General features: G+C 39.5%; 1 protein-coding gene across 12 annotated transcripts in view; it reads right to left on the minus strand.

The window, feature by feature from the left end:
* CDH12 (cadherin 12) overlaps window positions 1-14,646 on the minus strand; it is a 1,995,427-nt gene that overhangs the window by 945,040 nt on the left and 1,035,741 nt on the right. The window lies entirely within an intron of this gene.

Consider the following 14,646-nt stretch of genomic DNA (forward strand, 5'->3'; position numbering starts at 1 on the left):
TGGACAGAGTCCTGACCTCAACACAACAGAACACCTTGGGGATGAATTAGAGAGGAGACTGTAGGTCAGGCCTTCTCGTCCAACATCAGTGCCTGACCTCACAAATGCACTTGGAAGAATAGTCAAAAATTCCCATAGACACACTCCTAAACCTTGTGGACAAGAAGAGGTGAAGCTGTTATAGCTGCAAAGGGTGGGCCAAATGAGTTTTGAACCCAATACTAATACTGGGATGCCATTACAGTTCATGTGCGTTTAAAGGCAGACGTCCCAATACTTAGGCCAATATATTGTATATTGCTTGTGACACTGAGCATGGCTATGGACTTAGGGCTGGTTCACACCACAGAGATGCAGAGAACATGTGTGGGGCTGCCTGGTGGCTAAGTGGGTAGCAGTTCTGTCTAGCAGCACCTGGGATGTTAGTTCAATTCCCCAACATGCTAATCCTTGTGTTGAAGTTTATATGTTGGCCCTGTGTGGGTTTCTCACCACAATCCAAAGACATGCTGGCATGTTATTTGTCTCCTGTTGAAATAGGTTCTAATGTAAGGAAGTTAATTTTGGACTTTTAGATTGGAAGCTCATTGCAGCCAGGGACTGATGTTAATATTTATTAGCACTAATCATGCCCAGGGACTTGAACATTTCAAATTTTAGGGTTTACACTGCAGGGATACATATGCTTAGAAAACTGTTGCTTTGTTTATGTGGATGCAAATGGACTTTGATCTTTGTCCTGTAGTTGGAGATTTGATGCACATAGCCAAGGGCTAACACAGTTGCGAATACTATTATGTGTTCCTGCTCATCAGGTGCAATCACTTTAGACATACATGAAGAGACAGATTGAAAGATACTGGTGGGCGTGTACTTCTATTGGGTGTGTCAGTGTGCTAACAATACAATCTCTCTTATATAAAGGCCTGCAGTAGGGGGGTTCGTTTGACCTGAGAAGGTCAGGTTTTTTGCTGTGATTTGTGGGGGAGAAGGAATAATATTGGGAGATTTGATGAAATTCTTGTGCGTTTTTTCAATGAAAAGTGGGTTTATGTGGCCATGCTGTCAATGTTGTGCGTGTATTGTTCCTGTCTGATCAAGCAAACATTGTTTGGAAGCATCTGCTGACCTACTCTTTTTGATCTCGTTGTTTAATCGTGTACACCGAAATGTAGCTTCCAGCAGAACATGGTCACCAATGTATGTATGTGTGGATTGTGGGCTGGTGGTGGGTGTTTTGAATAACTCTTTTTTTTTAATATTATGTTGGAATGCTTTGTAAGAATGACTGTTAAGCATGTTTCTATAATCTTGCAGATTAATAGATTACAAAATGTGATGTGTTGCCCGTTATACACTGAAATTAAAGCTGTGTCCACTCTGAAGGTTTTGTCAAATTTTAGATTGCAAGCTCCTATGAGCAGGGCCCTTAAAATCCCATCACTAAATGTAGCACCATATATCCTGTCCAAATTTTTTTGAAGCTAGTAAATGAATGTTAAACTTTTTTTTTGTTTTTCTGCTGGTAAAATAAAAGTACATTATTGAGCTTTGTTGTGGTGTTTTTTTTTTCTTCTACTTTTCTTTCTCTTTAGTTTTTGTGGGTGGTGGTTTTGGGAAAGTGCAAAATCTCTTATATTTGATTTAAATATGTATTTGTGCCAAAAAACTAATCTCTTTGCCCTGGTTCACATTGATGCTACTTTGAAATCGCGCTACTTCACTTGAAGTAGCACAATTTCAAAGTAGCAAGGTCAGCGTGATTTCAGGTGCGACTTGATAGACATCTGTGTGGCTTCATACACAAATGTCTATTGAAGTCGCACCTGAAATCGGCAAAAGTAGTGCAGGAACTACTTTAGCAAATTGGTGCTGTGCCACAAAAAAACTGTTGCATCGATTGGAACAGTGCCATTGCTGCCAATAGTCATGCGATTTGATCTCTAAAAGCGCATGACAAATCGCTCCAATGTAAACCTAGGCTTCTGCACACCTGCAAGTTCATGATAAAGGTGGAATCTTTATATATAACAGCTGTGGAGAATTGCAGGTAATGAATTTAGCTGGTGGATAGGCAGTGCTGTATGTGTCAGCTTTAGTTCACATTGGTGCGATTTGACATGTCAAAGCAGTGGCAATTGCACTGTTTTAATTGGTGCAACTTTGGGGTGCAATTTGTATTGATATCAGTGCAGAAACCTGCACAGATGTCTCTGAAATTCCCCCTGCAGTCGGGACTGACATGCGGGAATGAAAGTGTGTGATTTCAGCTGAACGATTTCTTCCCTCTGTCAGTGTGAACCAGGGCTCAAACTGGGCCTTTTGTTTTTGTCATTCACCTGCTGCTAACCCAGGGACACCATTTCTTATCGAACGCCTTTAAATATCATGAGTAGAAATACAAATTTGCATATCTGCAAATAAACAAAAATAATGAAATTCTAATAGTGGTTGCAATCAAATATTCACAGCAGCGATCAAAAGAGTGTGGTTTTGCCTTCTGACCCAGAAATAAGTCATTGTAATCACCCGGAAGTCCCTGTGCTGGTCAAGATCTCCATCTTGGTGGAAAAGGCGAGGTCTCTCTTTAGCAAAGTGGAGGTGCTGCTCATTTTCCGGATAAGAGTATGATATGTACTTGTGCTTAATCAATGCGGGGGTGGATGTGGTAACTACTAACTAGATTTGGTGTGGGTGTGGTTCATTGATTTGTTTGGCATCCCCACACATTTGCTTCTGGCCCATGTGCACACATCACTTCCTGCATTTGTTCTGCTGATGTAAATGCAAGTATAAATGAGAGCTCCTTTCTATTAAAATATATATGACTTGTTTCACAGTTGGGCGACTTTGGACCTCCGAGTTGCTTGACAAGTTGTACCCCATGATTCTCAATGATAACTAGGGATGGGCCGAACATCCCCGCTGTTCGGTTCGCAGCAGAACATGCCAACAGACAAAAAATCTGTGCGAACACTGTTAAAGTCTATGGGACACGAACATGAATAATCAAAAGTGCTAATTTTAAAGGTTAATATGCAAGTTATTGTTCTAAAAAGTGTTTGGGGACTCGGGTCCTGCCCCAGGGGACATGTATCAATGCAAAAAAGTTTTAAAAATGGCTGTTTTTTTGGGGAGCAGTCATTTTAATAATGCTTAAAGTGAAACAATAAACCTGTAATATTCCTTTAAATTTCATACCTGGGGGGTGTCTATAGTATGCCTGTAAAGGGGCACATGTTTCCCGTGTTTAGAACAGTCTGACAGCAAAATGACATTTCAAAGGAAAAAAAGTCATTTAAAAGTACTCGCAGCTATTAATGAATTGCTGATCCGACAAGACACATAAAAGTTAATTGATAAAAACACCATGGGAATTCCCTGAACCAAAATTTAAAAAAAAATGGCGTGGAGGGTCCCCCTAAATTCCATACCAGGCCCTTCAGGTCTGATATGGATATTAAGGGGAACCCCGCGCCAAAATTTTTTTTAAAAATGGCGTAGGGTCCCCCCAAAAATCCATACCAGATCCTTATATGAGCACGCAACCTGGCAGGCCAAAGGAAAAGAGGGGGGACGAGAGAGCACCCCCCTCCTGAACCGTACCAGGCCACATGCCCTCAACATTGGGGGGGGCTTTGGGGTAGCCTCCCAAAACACCTTGTCCCCATGTTGATGGGGACAAGGGCCTCATCCCCACAACCCTTGCCCGGTGGTTGTGGGGCTCTGTGGGCAGCGGGCTTATCGGAATCCGAAAGCCCCCTTTAACAAGGGAACCCCCAGATCCCGGCCCTCCCCCCCAAGTGAAATGGTAAGGGGGTACAAAAGTACCCCTACCATTTCACAAGAAAAGTGTCAAAAATGTTAAAAATGACAAGAGACAGTTTTTGACAATTCCTTTATTTAAATGCTTCTTCTATCTTCTATCTTCCTTCGGTTTTTTCCTCCATCATCTTCTTCTTCTTCTTCTGGTTCTTCTGGTTCTTCCTCCGGTGTTCTTGTCCGGCATATTCCTCCACGGCGTCTTCTTCCCTTCTTCTCCTCGGCCGCTCCGCATCCATGATAGCATGATGGGAGGCTCCCGCTGCGTGATGCTTCTCGTCTTCTGACGGTTCTTAAATAATGGAGGGCGGGGCCATCTGGTGATCCTGCCCCCTCTAACGTCACTGGGAATGCCACAGGGAAGTCTACATGCATCAGAGGGGGGTAGGGTCACTGGGTGGCCCCGCCCTCCATTATTTAAGAACCGTCAGAAGACAAGAAGCGTCACACAGCAGGAGCCTCTCATCATGCCATCATGGATGCGGAGCGGCCCGAGGAGAAGAAGGGAAGAAGACGCCATGGAGGAAGATGCCAGACGAGAACACCGGAGGAAGAACCAGAAGAACCAGAAGAACCAGAAGAAGAATAAGAAGATGGAGGAAGAAACCGAAGGAAGATAGAAGATAGAAGAAAGAAGATAGAAAAAAGAAGAAGCATTTAAATAAAGGATTTGTTAAAAACTGTCTCTTGTCATTTTAAACATTTTTAACACTTTTTTTGTGAAATGGTAGGGTAAGTACCCCCTTACCATTTCACACAGGGGGGAGGGCTGGGATCTGTGGGTCCCCTTGTTAAAGGGGGCTTTCAGATTCCAATAAGCACCCCGCCTGCAGACCCCCTCAACCACCGGGCAAGGGTTGTGGGGATGAGGCCCTTGTCCCCATCAACATGGGGACAAGGTGTTTTGGGGGGCTACCCCAAAGCACCTTCCCAATGTTGAGGGCATGTGGCCTGGTAAGGTTCAGGAGGGGGGTGCTCTCTCGTCCCCCTCTTTTCCTGCGGCCTGCCAGGTTGCGTGCTCGGATAAGGGTCTGGTATGAATTTTTGGGGGGACTCCACGCCATTTTTTTTTTAAATTTCAGCACAGGGTTCCCCTTAATATATAGATTTTGAATGGGACCCCATGCCATTTAAAAAAAAATTTTGGCCGGGGTTCCCCTTAATATCCATACCAGACCTGAAGGGCCTGGTATGGAATTTAGGGGGACCCCCATGCCATTTTTTTTTAAATTTTGGTTCGGGGTTCCCCTGTGGGTTCCCCAATTCATTAATAGCCGAGAGTACTTTTGAATTACTTTTTTTCCTTTGAAATCTCATTTTGCTGTCAGACTGTTCTAAACACGGGAAACATGCGTCCCTTTACAGGCATACTATAGACACCCCCCAGGTACGAAATTTGAAGGAATATTACATTTTTATTGTTTCACTCTAAGCATTATTAAAATCACTGCTCCCGAAAAAACAAGCATTTTAGAAATTTTTTTTTGCATTGATACATGTCCTCTGCGGCAGGACCCGGGTCTCCAAACACTTTTTATGGCAAAGAACTTGCATATAAGCCTTCAGTGAGAACTTTGGATTTTGCAGGTTCGAGCCCCATTGACTTCCACTATTCCAGCATATGTGATCTCACAGGCATTATTGCCGCAATAGCGCTGCTTTCCATTTGCATTAGCGCTGACTTTCTGAGAGTTGAAGTCTTTCTGGCCTTTTTTGAGAGTTATCTTTTGGTACTGCAGGATAATTTTTTGGTGCTATAGTAAATGACCCCCATAGACTTCTGAAGAGACCTGAAACAAATAATATGAGATGCTGTAGAATATCTATGCCATGAGCTGATTGTTTTTATGTGTAGGGATTGCTGGTGGTTTGAGGAGATCATCAGCATTGTCACAAAATGATCGGTCACAGTGAAGAAGGGTAGCTTAGATCAGGACAGAGGGAGGGAGAAACAGGTGAGGAAAACTGCTGTTTGAAAGTTTACTTATCCATTAAGGTAAACAACCATACAGCAAATATATATTTGATTTTTTAAATAATGCATTTTTAATGACTCCTCTTCTGATACTACAGTAAATCCATCCGCACTTACCTTAGGGCAATGGAGTCAAGGAGCCTGAACCATATAGGGTGGCGATCAGTCAGAGAAGCATCCCTGCAGGTATGCAAGCAGACAGCTTTTGTGTTTGGAAATATGAAGAACCCAGGACACACAGCACTCTGACATTAAATCTACCTGTCACCTAGCACCAACCTTTCTGATTACCCAAACCCCCCTGGACCACACACTATGTATTTTATTATTTAGCCAGATTTTTAAGCATAGATAGTGTTAGGCTGGAAACGTTTATTTTGTAATAGTGAAAACAAGTAGGTAGAATACCAAAGAAAGTGTTAGGCCCTTTGGTTTCTATCAGATACTAGTCCCTGGATACTCACACTTTTCTATGATGTTTCCCACTCTCAAAAGACTGAAGTATTCTTTACAAGGCAGAGTATCTTGTGTTTTCTCTGCAATAGGTGTGGGGATGTATCTAATGAACAGCAGAGGTTATTTCAGTAACAACAGCACTTATTCTCATTACATACGAACAGCATGCGTTATGCCTTAGTAACAGCAAATTACTAAGCCATGTAATCTTAGTACTCAGCCATGGGGGCAGTTGCTTTGTTGACAGCTGTAAAATTTTGGAATTTTACTCACTTATGTTTGAGTGATAATAGTCATCATGACAAATGGAGGGGTATAGAAATTATGACAACTAAAAAACTTGATGGAGAGTCTAACCATTGCCTTTATAAACTTTATAACACCTTTAACTTCAACCAAACTTTTACACGTATCCTTTCACCTAAACCTTACTTGATCCCTACCCCTAAATCTAACTATTAAAGTGGATGTAAACCCTCACATATACCCAATAAAGTTAATAGCCTCAGATGATACACAGAGATGAAACAAATCCTCTTTAACTATAATTAAACCCTAAATCTAATAAATCTGTCACTCTAAGGTCAATTCTGTTTTTGTTAAAACTATTAGGAGAGAGATTATAGCATCATTCCCATACTAGCACTCCTAAAACTCACATGCCTGGTCTGAAGCTTTCTTCTAAAGCATTTTCACTGAAATGTCTATGCTGAACTGGTGCTCATTTTTCCTTCACTGATAACTGCTATAGTGGTGCTCATAGCTGCATATGGTTAGTTGCATACGTTCTATAGCTCTCATTTATTAATATAGCAGCACACTTTCTCCAAGTGTCTTTGTGGTTATTGAATAAGAGGAACTGCGGGGCTGATATATTGTTAGCATGCACCTTGGGTTGAGAGTGTAATGGAAATTTGTAAGTTCTGTATATAATTGTATTCTATTTTGTATGTATTGCACACTGCCCTCACTGTGCACACTGCACTAATAATGTTTTCAGTAAATGTTTACATTCTTTTGAGTCCTGATTAGAATAAGCCTGTCTATGTAACGCCCCTTGTTACCATAAACGTACAATTGTAATATTAATGTGATACCTACGTAATCATGTGCATAAAAACCTTCAATTGCGTCATAATAAAGCAGAACAGTAATTTGGAAAGATGCTGAGCGTATCTTTTGTGTCTGTTCCCTACTGCAGTAGTTATTATTAATTTGGAACCACTAATCAATATGAGGATAGGAGTTGCCTATCATCAATTCAACCGAGTCAGCATGGCGAGCCAGCCAGGAGGGGATTCCAGGTGACCCTGAGTATCCGAAACGAGGAGCTTGAGACGATCCGGGAATTTCTGATAATCAGCCGGCTGAGGTAAGCCTTTTGCTTACATTTGAGTTATCAGACTTCCTTGATCGGTAAGGCATTTTCGGGACAAAGGGTACCTATTTTACTCCCCTTAATCGAACTGTATTGATTGGTGGTTATATGTTATGTTGTCCCTGTCTATTGTCCATCGGAGTGTTATAGATAAGAAAGGGAAGAATAGTGCTGTTCACAGGTAAATGTAGTACATCTGCTAGATAAAGTAGTTTAGAGGCAAGAGGGTATAGGCACAAGTAGAGAAGAGAGAAGACTGGCCAGTCATTATGGGCATTGAATTAAGTAAGGGAATGAAGGGTAAGAGACCCTCAAAAATGCCCAGCGCAAGAGGAGCGCTATATATGAACCAAAGGTGCGGTTCCGCCTATACTGAGCCCCTAGATTAATGGTTAGAGTGGACAGGGATCCACATTGGGTAACTGGGTTACCAAAGTCCACAGGGACTAAGAATCACACAGAGTAAACAGCTAGAGAAACAGCTATCTATGTGAGCAGGATGGATCAAGGGTGACATTAACACTAGACAGAAAGGGACATTTTCATGTTAAGTTGTGGGATGAATTTGGGGTCAGGCACTACAACTATTAGAGTCAGAAACAGAGAAATGAGAGGTAAAACAGAATACTTTATATGTTGTCAGAGAGAGAAGATGGGATGAGCACTGTGGCTCCCCAACTGATCATAGAATCATAGAAGCTAGATATAAAAGTTATTTAAACAAAATAAGGAAAGCAGAATTTAGGCAGGGAAATATTAAAGAGTTAAAAGAAAGTGAGAGAATGATATGCATGTGTTGTGTACAAATGGGAAAAATGTAAGCGATTTTAGAGAGATATTGGTGTGTGTGCGAATGCTGGGACCTTTAGTTCTATTGCTTGTGTGTGTCATGTACGCAGATGTGACCCCCTCCTTTGTGCTCTCATGAAAGAAATGTGGCTGGGATGAGAGGTTAGTGATAAGCTGGAAGGACATCATGCCAATTCCAGATTTTTAGACAAAACATTTATAACAAAATGTGCCGGGTTAACGAATCTAATGGTAAACAATGTGATCACAATTATTTTGAATCTGTTTTCCAAACATGGTAAAATGAAGGTTACATTTAACCGTGTATTACACAAATTTAATATCCTTTGATAGTGGAAACAGTGCATTTAAAAAAGGGAAATTAAGTAAAATTAAGTAATAATGAGTATTAATTTCTAATATGAGTTTAACAATTATATAGATATAATGAAACTGGTTTAGACAACCTTTGGTTGGAAATGAAATCCAGGTTAATGGGGAAATTTGTAATGAATGAGATTAGTTTAGATTAAGATAACAATTTTGTAATTTTACATTTATTCAATAAGCCCTTATTGAGAGAAAAAAAGATTAAGATGAGGTTGTTATTTGGAATAAAGCTGCCATAATATTTAACAAAGCCAAGATGGATGGGATACATAAGAAGTTTTTCTACAAAAATGAAATTTCAAGGTTCTTGATAATAACTTGATGTCAGTCCATGATGTGAGAGTTGTTATAAATAAAATTTAAATATAACAGACCCATCACATCAAGTCCACACACCCTGTTAGGATAGATGCCACCTGCAGCCATGTGTTTTATAGTTTTTGATGCTTTCTGGTCCATCATACAGATTGTTGGTCTTTTTGTTTTTATTTATTTTTATTTTTGAAATCCAAAGCAGAATGTGTGGATTGTGAAATGATGTGCCCATTTTTCTTGTAAGTGCAGTGGTATAAGCAGAAGAATATTTTGGATTTATGGGCATCTCTCCATGACCGCAGGGTATTGTTATCATTTATTATAATATTGCCAGGAAAAAGTTGTCTTTTGAAACATGAGACTGGAGTTCTTACACAAATAGCGTGATAGAAAACAAGCCATTGTAATATATTTATGCAAGCTGGACCCAGTAATGAAGGGTTCATCCCGATATATCAGAGCTGTAGCTTTTATGCAAAGGTGCTATTAGACAAAGTTAGATATTGTTTTGGTCAAACATTTAATTTTTAATGGTCCGACATTCTGTGCAGCAAATATACAGCTAACTAAATGTTTGTTTAATGAAAGGTTTAAAATATGAGTTTGTTTATGTACAAATCTAACAATGAAAAATGCGTACATTTATTCAAGAGAAAGGAAGACACATGTGTTAAATTGATGGTGTAGGAATCAGCTGCTGTGAGCCCAGTGCGGGACACACTCCCTGAAGACCCAGATATTACATTTTTTGTAGATTTGAGTATGCAGTTTATCACCCAGAAGGATACTCTGTATTCAAAGTCATTGGATCCTTTTTCCCCAGCTCAAGAAACAGAGCTCCATGTTTTAGCAAAGCCTGTGAGCTGTAAAAAGAGTGTATATTTATATAGATAGTCGAGATATAGAGAGCTTTTGGTTCCATTTAAAGGGCCAGAAGTTTGTTTTTACTTCGGCAGGTAAACCAACCAAGCATGCCAAGTTAATTTGATCGGCTGTTTTCAGCCTTCCAGCTTCTTGCTGAGGTAGCCATATTAACTTTCACACGTGGAAGCAGACCAGGTGACTAAGGATGCTGCATTTACAGCCCCGGACACTTGATGGGTCTGTGCAACTCACAGATTCCACCCTAGTTCTGGCCCAGTATAGCTGGGATTAATAATTCAACTTTAAGGACCCCAGAACGAGAAGAACAAGTGGTCCACAGGGGGCAACTTCTTATGAAACAGGACTTTGGAAAAGGTGATCATTTATGTCTGCCAGCCACTCTTTTCCCTTCAGCTTGACACATGGACCGTGTCATCAGTCACAAGCAGTTATGGCTGCCTTAGTAAATGAGCGTGGGATAGAGCCAGGGTTCACCACAGTTGTTTTACTAACATACCACTTCTTGTTTTACCTGTTACCAAAGGTGTTACCAAAAGCTGAACATCCCTCCCAGAGATTACAAAAAGATATATCCAGATGCCCAAGTTAGGATCTTACGAGTATGCATTTTGTCTGTATGGACATGTTTTTTGGATGTCCAGTGGCAAATGTTACTGCAAAGGCCACAGTAAAAAGTGTTATCAGAAGTAGTTTGTAAGTACAGAGTGCCAGAAAGTACAGAGAGTAACAGAGGAAATCATTTTTTATAGGAGAGTCCTTAATAGAAGTTTTGAGGTTTTATTTTTACACCCCCACTGTCTACAATGTAGCGGACAAAGTAGAGTAAGAAACTAGAAAACTTTTGCCTGAATGTTTTCTTATATTTTATGAAGCCCCTAAGGGGGATATTGGACTCTCTCCCTATGGGATTTGGTTTGGGAGTGTGTTACTCACTTGCTTATATTTTGTCTCAGCAGCTGAAGTCCTTCATTCGGATCTCATAGAGAATGTTGCTGATCTTTTAAGGTTTTTGACAAACTCATTTATGTGTTTTCTCCCCAATTCCAGATCCTAAAAGTTTGGAAGGATCTAAAACTAAAGCCAGGTGACTTGTGGATTTTTTAAGAGACATTTATATATAAGGAAATGTTTGGAGACTCAATACAGCATCTATTTCATGTACAGTTTTTGCAAAACTTGAAGGAAAAGTCACCTGGATCCACACCAGACACTGCAAAAATGACTTAATTAAAGAAATCTCTGTGTTTGATTTGTTTCCCTCTTGTGATCACAGTCTAGGGTACTTTTTGATTCAGTTACTTTAATTGTAAGGGATATATATATATTTGAAAAATAGTTTAGCCATGTTGAAGTCATATTTGTCTTTTGTACGTCTTCCATTTTATGTAGAATTGTCTGTGTTTACATATGCTGATAAGTCAGCATGCCAACAATTAAGCTAGAAGGCCATTCTGGCCACAGGAGTGTACAGCCAGTACTCTGTAAATATGTCTTATCAATCATTTGTTTTTCACAATGAAAAGTCATTTTGTAATGAAAAAGTTGCTCAGCTATTATTTTCTCCACAATGGAGTTTTTTGCCTCTTTGGCCAGGACTACCTCCACCTAAGCGTGTGGAGGTTCCAGGTTAAAGGTGATAGCAGGTATGGTTAGTGATCAAAATATTGATCAAAAGAGGGGAGACTGTAATGGAAATTTGTAAGTTCTGTATATAATTGTATTCTATTTTGTATGTATTGCACACTGCCCTCACTGTGCACACTGCACTAATAATGTTTTCAGTAAATGTTTACATTCTTTTGAGTCCTGATTAGAATAAGCCTGTCTATGTAACGCCCCTTGTTACCATAAACGTACAATTGTAATATTAATGTGATACCTACGTAATCATGTGCATAAAAACCTTCAATTGCGTCATAATAAAGCAGAACAGTAATTTGGAAAGATGCTGAGCGTATCTTTTGTGTCTGTTCCCTACTGCAGTAGTTATTATTAATTTGGAACCACTAATCAATATGAGGATAGGAGTTGCCTATCATCAATTCAACCGAGTCAAGAGCATTTACAATTTATACAGTGATCACATCAGTAATAATGGGGTGTATGATTATTCTGTTTCAAAGTTGGTCACAGCAATATCAGGAAGACAAATAAACATGTTTTTCTAACAGTGTTATAATTTCACTAATCAAAAAATTATTCTTTATAATGCAATAGTGATCAAATGTATTCCTTCAGAAGATGCAAATTGCTTTATTATTAATGCCTGAAAATTTTTATTACAGGTTTAATGCCTGACATGACCTCTTATTCATTCTGTTAAATAAACTCCTCTGATTTTCTTTGTAATTCTGGAATATTGGCACTGTATTACATCAAGTATCCTGTGTAAACCAAAAGTCACAGAGAATTTACTTATTCAGCCAGTCACAAGAATGTATAATCAATGTACCAGATATATCAACAAAAACAGTTAATGGTGTAAAATACTTTCTTGTGAATTTTGAGTAATTCATAAAGATGATAGTAATTGCTTCTTGTAAGTAAATGATCATTAAATTTGTGATTGTCCTGGGCTGCTTAAACAGCTGTGGTAACATTTGCAGGATAACTCATACCTACAATTAAATGTCCTGGCTAGTAGTAGGGCATTTCATATTTCAGAATATGGCTTAAATTAACTGTAGCAAACTTTTCAAATGGACAATGTGGGAAATGTGCTAAAGTCAGCAAAAGTTCTAGCAGCTGCTAAAATATTCATAATGGTATTTAGGATACAATTTGAGATGGCTATTACATGCAAAAGAAGGAAAATCATAATTTTGTTTTGGAAAGTAATGAGATTTTGTAACTAAGCTGATTGTTTTCAGTTTGGTGGTTTTATTGTGTTTGCATTGCACACAGCATCTATGCAACATATAACATGCTTTTTTTTATAAAATACTTCAGTTAAGTTTTTTTTGTACAGTTCAGTGTAATTTACACACTTAGTATTCTTCTGTACTGGAAGATTATTTATTTATTTTTTACAATAAAAAACAAATGAATCAATGTTTGATGTATTTGTACCTACAGTAGTATCTAGAGAGTAGGTAAATGTGGCTATGTCCAGAAAGTACTTATTTTGCTCTTCTGATATGCTTTGGGGCTTATGATGTCTGCTGTTCTTTAAACAGACTAAGGACCAGTGCCACTATGCCTTGATGCCCTCTCATGACAATTGGAAACCTTTTATATACTGCAAACAACAACAAAGAGAGGGCGCACCGACCTAGCACATTACTATAATAACATGTACTGAAGGATACAAAGAGCAACAGATATTATACAATTATATCACAAATGTATGGCACAAGTGTGCATGTCATGAAAAACAATTGGGGTTGTCTCCAGGTCTGCTGCAATCACCTTATGATGTGGGAAGACCAGGCAGCATTCGTAATTCTGAGCGAGAACTCTCTTCATCAGAGCCAAACTTGTAAATGACTCAATCAAGTAGGGATATGAATTGCTATATATCAGTAAGACTACCATTAATATTGGTTTACAAGTGTCATGTTTTTACCCTGGAATAAGGCCAGCCATATGCAGCCCGATAACTAAAGTGGTAACGTCAAGAAAGTCTTTTTAATAGGCCCATCAACTGCAACCCTTCCCATATAATCTAGTGGAAGATTGTTGGCCCTTTTCCTTCTGTGTCTCTTCAAAAGTGTATAGCAGCTATTTTTTGAGACCTGCTATGATGACATTTTCCTCTTTAACCTTCCCAAGGGCACATGATTTAAGGGTGGAATTCTTAAGGCCAGGGGAAATGGCGGCTACAAAATTCAGGGCATAATCCTACAGCCATAAGCTGCCCACCCATCCCCTTTATTAAAAAGGTTTTGCATGCCAAGTCACAGGCAGAGGTTCTAAACACAGAAGCAGTAGGTTTCTTTCTCACTAATCTGTTTTGTCTAGATAACTTATTAAAATCAGCAGGTCTTTAGGCCTAATGTTTGGCACAACCATCATTTGGCCTGGTGGGACTTAAATTTAAACTTTACCTTTATGGGTCTGCATAAATACATTTGCAAACTAAAACAGTATAAACCTAAAACCTGTACTTTTTTTAACTAATAAGGAAGAAGTATCACTATAAATTAAAAATATTTTTTTTTTAACTCCACAGGGGACCTAGTGCCTGGAGGACTTGCTTCCATTATATTTCTTGCTGTGGTTGCTGACAGCTTTCCCAACTCCCCACGACCACTTTCTGATTACAGTGCTTGCAAGGAAACAAATATTTATTTGGTGTGAGTGATATCTTTGGCTCCACCAGCATGCACTGCTGCACCACTGGAAATGAGCACTGTCAGTTAGCACAGCAGGGAAAGAGGACATGGCAGCATGAGGTTCCTTGTTTAGAAGAAATTTCCCCTGCTTGTGATAAAAAATATAAAAAATAATGAACAGCACTGGGATATGTACCTCCTTACAGCAATGTTTATTTACTCACGTGGTCGCAGCTGCGGGTGGCTCTCGAGTGTGAAGCTGTCTGGAGAAAGAAGAAGCAAGAAAACAGAGAGGGGGTACAGACAGAGCCAGCACACAAGTGAGGCTGTACACTGACAGAGTGAGCAGGCACCATTTGTGT

The sequence above is a fragment of the Aquarana catesbeiana genome, linkage group LG05, assembly GCF_042186555.1.
Source record: "Aquarana catesbeiana isolate 2022-GZ linkage group LG05, ASM4218655v1, whole genome shotgun sequence".
NCBI classification, from domain to species: Eukaryota; Metazoa; Chordata; class Amphibia; order Anura; family Ranidae; genus Aquarana; species Aquarana catesbeiana.